Source organism: Brassica napus, unplaced genomic scaffold (assembly GCF_020379485.1).
Source record: "Brassica napus cultivar Da-Ae unplaced genomic scaffold, Da-Ae ScsIHWf_1099;HRSCAF=1564, whole genome shotgun sequence".
NCBI classification, from domain to species: domain Eukaryota; kingdom Viridiplantae; phylum Streptophyta; class Magnoliopsida; order Brassicales; family Brassicaceae; genus Brassica; species Brassica napus.
Window position 1 is genome coordinate 79,226 of NW_026014522.1, and position 5,775 is coordinate 85,000.

Genomic DNA, 5,775 nt, shown 5'->3' on the forward strand with positions numbered 1-5,775 from the left:
ACGGCTCAATGCAAAACGAGAACCGTCTAGTCACTACACTCAGTTCGATGCAACCTATTAGCTAGTTACTCATGTTTCATTTCACAAATCAGGCACTGTAATGAACTCAGTCATAACTCAATTCATAGAATTCGGTTTATTATTTAAGGCTCCCCATCATCCTAGGACTTTAGGACCTACACAGCTCAAGCGGACCATTACTCCCCTTTTCTTGCTGCTTCCTGTGAAGTCGCCTGCCCTGGTGGGCCCGTCACCCAGTTCCTCGGGTACGGACCGCATTTGCAGTGTATTACGACCCTTTCCCGCCAAGACTCGGCGTGACTCAATCTTACCGGCGCCTCTATTCTTACCCATCCATTTTTATCCGATGCTATGGCCCCGCATCTCCGCCATTTTTGAACGCTACGGCCGCCGTGTTATCTTTCTTTCCACCCTCCCCGGGTAATTTATCCCACCCTTCCCGGGTAATTTATCCCACCCTTCCCGGGTAATTTACTAATCATTCATTCTTCTTTCCTTTTTCTTATCATTTCCTTTTCCTTATTCTTTAGACTCTTTCATACTTTTCTTTTTAGACGCCACCCGTTCTCGGTGTCACACTCAATTCAGTAAACAACCATTTCACGGATGTCCTATCATTCATCTAATCAACCGGTTAACGTTTATTATTAACCTATTTTTAATTCCTTCTAAGCATCCTAGCTTTCAACCACAAACAAGAGTAGATCATCGACCAATCAATCATTCATCATTCAATCAACACAAACAGTCCATTTATTGTCCTTAATCAGTATGAGCGTTCTTATGCAGTATGATCTATCAACCTAACATCATTCAGGATCTAAACCATCCTAATTCCTCATTCAACAATATAAACGATCATGAACAAGATCTGGAATAGAACACCTCACCTTAGCCTAGATCTGGATCTGGATCTGAGATGAGAGGCAAGAGTGATGAGATCTGAGGTCAACGGCACCACACAGCTACCACCACCACTTGCGGCTGCTCACGGCGAGGAGAGAGCGAGGCAGCGTGGAGAGAGAGAGAGGAGAGAGGAGGCGCGGCGAGGAAAGAGAGAGAAGAGGTGGTGCGGCGAAGAGAGAGAAAGAGGAGAGAGGCGGCACGGGAGAGAGAGAAGAGGTCGACGGCTAGGGCTTCTGGTTTCCGGGAATTCTCTGCAGGGCTTCGCTTCTAGATTTCTGATGAGAGGAAAAGAAGTGGAGGCTTGCTTTTATAAGGGAAAGAGAAAGGGAAAACCCTAGGGTTTTCTATTTGGGCTGTAGAGAACCCATTAGCATTTAAAAATTTTAAATGGGCTGGTTTTGGGGTGTTACAGTAGTGATTGGCTATTGGGTGGAGAAGCAGCTGCTTGTTGGAAAGCAAGCATCCACGTAATCTTTGCGCATTCTGGACCAAGATGCAATAAAACTTCTTGTGGCCTCATCATTTCTTGTCCATTTGTCATCCATCTTCTCAAGTACATTGGAGATGTTCTGTAGCCTTTCTTGAACGTTGTCAATGCTGATCTGGTGCCAGCCTATGTTGTCATAGGCGTATGCTGAAAGATCTGTCAGTTCCATTTGCATTGACTCTACCGTCTTGTGTATCAGCTGCTCGCCGATTGGTGTAGACTCGGTGTCGATCGATGCGATTATGTGTTTGTTGGTCGATCTCGGCGAGTTGCCGTCGATCGATTTTGCTATTGTCCTGTCGATCGATGCTGATATCTGATGTTGAGCTGCGAGTTGCCTCTGAATGGCTTTGACTTCTTTCTGTAGCCATTCTGCGTGGTTGTCTAGTCCACTGATTTTGTTGTCGAATGGAAAGTAGATGTCATCGCAGCGTTTGTCAAGTCGTTCCTCCATGGTGTCTAGAGCAGTGTAGATCTTGGATGTGATCTTGTCAACCCCTGCTGCTGTGTAAGGAAGTAACTCCACAGGTTTCTTGCCATCGATCTAGGGTCCTCTTCGCCTGTCGATCGATGTGGCTGGTTGTTGGTCCTTCTTGCGAATGGTGTCCAGATCTTGCTGTAGTAGCTCGATTTTACTGCTTAGCCAGTCCACGTTGTTGTTGAGAGGGCAGTAAACTTCGTTTATTCTCGTGTTGATGTATGAGACTTCCCATTCATCCCTGTGTTGTGTTGAACATTGCGGTTCTGCAGGGATCTGAGCTGTAGGAAGACTGACGTCGATCGATGTTGCATATTGTGCGTCGATCGATGCTGAGGTCGTAGCTTTCTTCTCAAGTTGCTGACGTAAACTCTCAATTTTTGTCCTCATCTCTGCCATACATCTGAAAAGCTCATTGTAGCCTCTATCCAAAGGCTGATGTGTGTCTTCTACCAATGTTTTGAGCTCCTCTCCCAGTTTCTCCTGAGCTCCACAAATACCAAACACCATCTCATCGATTTCATCTTTGGTGTAGAGTTCTGGTGCCAGTCTTGTGAGTGTGAAGGAAGTGGGATGTTCTAAAAGACAGATGTGGCTCTCTTCAAAAAGAGATGCTCTTTCCAGTATTTTCCTGGTGTTGTCCTTTGTGACAGGTATCATCTCACCAGCTGCGCCTCGTTCATGTCCACGCTCATCTCTGTAGACTCCATACTCGTCCCTTTGTTCCAAGTGAACTTTCTGGCTCCATACATGTCGAAAGCGCGGTTCCCATCGTTTCATATATATCGATCGACGTTGGTGTTACCCTGTCGATCGATTTCTCCATTCTACCGTCGATCGATGCTTGCCCTTTTTGTAGGCGTGATAGATCTGGGTTGATCTCTGTTGTGGCGACTCCTGCGTGGTTGTTAGGATCTGTTTTAATGACGTCTGAAGTGCCACGTTGTTGTGAGAATAGGTTGTCAGGTCCATTGGCTACTTGAAGGATGTCTGCTATGTCCTCTCTGGACACTTGTAAAATCCTCCCATCCATTGCACATGCGTTGCCATCTAGGTCCCTAAAAATACCAAATTCATCAGGTTGTAGAAAACCGTAATCAATGTTTGCATAATCATTCATTTTAGAAATAGAGAGATTAGGGTTTAGAGTAGTATCGATCGATGTAGATACAGTTACATCGATCGATGGCAGAATTATTTCTGCAGAACTTGTGTTCTTGACATGATTGATCTTCATGGATTTTTCTATTGATGTAGAAGGAAGAGTGTTCATCTTGTTTGCTTGTGTGTTTGCTCTGATGTGTGTAGGTGGTTTCGGAGGTGCAAAACGATTTATATAGGTATCTATAAACCTAGTTGGGGAGGGAATATTCTCCTGCTCCTGAATTTTTGCTGCGGTGCGAATATCGATCGATGTTCCTTTACGGGTGTCGATCGATGTGAGCGGTTGTTTTGCTAGACGAGGGTGGGTATCGACCGATTTGGAGTGCACAGCATCAAACGATGTTGGAAACGTGTTGGTGAACTTATGTGTTTCAAGTCTTTCATCTTGCAAAGACATTTCTATTGCACGTTCTTTCTAGTAATCCTCGTCGTATTCCTCGGTATGTTCCTCATTAGGTGAAGTAATTACAGTTTCAACTGCGAAACTTTCATGGAAACCACTGTCTGCCCAACTGCCTATGGAATAATCATCATGTCCTCTCTTGCTTGGAGGTTGGAAGGCAAAATATTGGTAACAATGATTAGGTGAAGCGAAATGGTCAATTGGGTGCATTACGTCGAGTGACATGTTGTTGCGGTCATCGGTCACCGTTGACTCATTTGAATCGATCGATGGAAAGGTTGGGGTGTCGATCGATTCCGAGTACTCTGTTTCGTACTCCGATTCATACTCTGCTCCACAATGGCATGCGCCAATGAACCCAAGTTCTTTCCCATAATCCACAGAATTAATGACCTTTCTCTTAGGTCGGATGGGGTCGTAGTGGATGTTTGGGTCTATGAGCGTTAGACACAATTTGCTTTTGTTCATGTCACATATAGCTCCTACTGTAGCTAGGAAAGATCTTCCAAGCAGAAGTGAAGAGTTTCAGTTAAGCTCGATGTCTAAGACATGAAAATCTACAGGGACAAGGGCATTACCAATCTGTACCTCCTTATCTCTTATGATACCTCCTGATCGTTTCTCTGAAAGATCCACGAAGGATTCCGTTGAGGGTTCGATGGTCAAACCAAGCTTGTCTGCCATGATCCTAGGGAGGATACTAACTGATGCTCCTGTGTCACACATTGAATGGGGAAATTCAACACCCTTGACTACGCATTGTATTGCAAACTTCCCAGGATTGGTCAATGTGATCCTGTGTTTCATCTTCTCTCTGACTTAATGAAACATTCTCCTAATGTCCTCCTCGGTTACCTTTGTTTCTCTGAAGAACATCCACAACCGTTGTGTGAAGTAAGCTTCATCAAAAGGTTTTTCGATTGGGATTCTGAGGACTCGTTTAGTGAAACCATCTATCTCCTTATCGTTAGCTTCCCTCTTAAGGTTTTTAGGAATCTTCTCCTTTCTTTTCCTTAACCTTCTCCCTTCAGATTCTTGTTCTACTTGAACAAATTCTGGTGAACTATTTAAAGGGTTGGGTTTTAGTTCGGGTGGATTTGCTAATGGTTTAGGTGGTGGTCTGAGTGCATTGATGTAATCATTATCGATTGATGGTAACCGCACTCGGTATGTCAGAGGTGCCTATCGATCAATGGGAGGTGTGTTTTGACGATCAACGTCGGACTCACTCTGTCGATCGATGGTTGGCTCAACCGATCGATCGATTTTGTCATAGAAAGGGGATGGTGGGTGAGGATGCTTAGCTGCGAATTCTTCATGAGTTAGAATTCGAACCGCATTGCATTCAGTCGATTTGGCAGACGACGTCGATCGATGACTAGAGTAATCCGTCCATCGATCTTCATCATGGTCTGTCGATCGATGCGAGTTCATCGACATCGGTCGACACCATTGGGATCCGCCGAGACTCATGGAGCTTTCGATTTTGAAATCTCCTGCCTCAAGCTTTTCATTTCTCACCTTTTGCCAGAAATCATCATCTATGATGGCATTTACGTGGTGTTTTCCTTTGTCGGCTCCTGCCTCTCTAGCGAAAGCTTCTTGCCTCTTTATAGTCTCGCCCGTCTGAATTACTTGGGTTTCAAGTTTCTCACCTGAGTCCCTAAGGTCTCGATTTTGGTGTTCAGATTGTTGTAGGCGGAGTCTATCTTACCGCTGAAATCCACAGTGATTTGTTGTTGTCCCAACAGTACTCGATCAAGCATTTCTTCTATCTTGCTTTCCTGAGTCTGGGGTGGTGGATTTTGATAGTAAGAGTTCGAGTAGCTCTTGCTGTTGTTGAAGGGTTTTTGAAATTGTGAACTTAGGTTACTTCTTTGGCCATTTTCAAAGAAGTTTCTGTTTCCGCCCTGGTTTCCAAATTTTTGGAATCCGGTACCTCCGATGTAGTTCACATCTTCTTCTCCTTCCCTATCTGCTACTTCTCCTTCAGCTGAACAGACTTCTTCCGTTCAGAGTCAGTGTTTTTGGTGCTGCTGCTGTTAGCAAGGTTTCGATAAGTCTTACGGCTTCCAACGGATTCCGAGTAGTGAAGTTTCATTCACTCGCCATATCAAGGGCCATTTGATACTGTAAGGCGAGACCTCGGAAGAAAGTGCTTAGCAGCTGCATTTTGTTAAATCCGTGGTGTGGACAGTCTCGCTGGAAGAACCTAAATCTAATCCACGCATCTTTGAAGGACTCTCCAGCCTTCTGCGAGAATGTGGAAATTTTGTTCCGAAGTTCTTCAGCGCGCGCCTCATCGAAGAAGTTTCG

General features: G+C 44.8%; 1 non-coding gene across 1 annotated transcript; it reads left to right on the plus strand.

Moving 5' to 3' along the window:
* Positions 1–5,638: 5,638 nt before the first annotated feature.
* On the plus strand, positions 5,639–5,744 carry LOC125595929. The gene has a single exon (XR_007330723.1). It is a non-coding gene; the product is annotated as a small nucleolar RNA R71 (small nucleolar RNA).
* Positions 5,745–5,775: the final 31 nt, after the last annotated feature.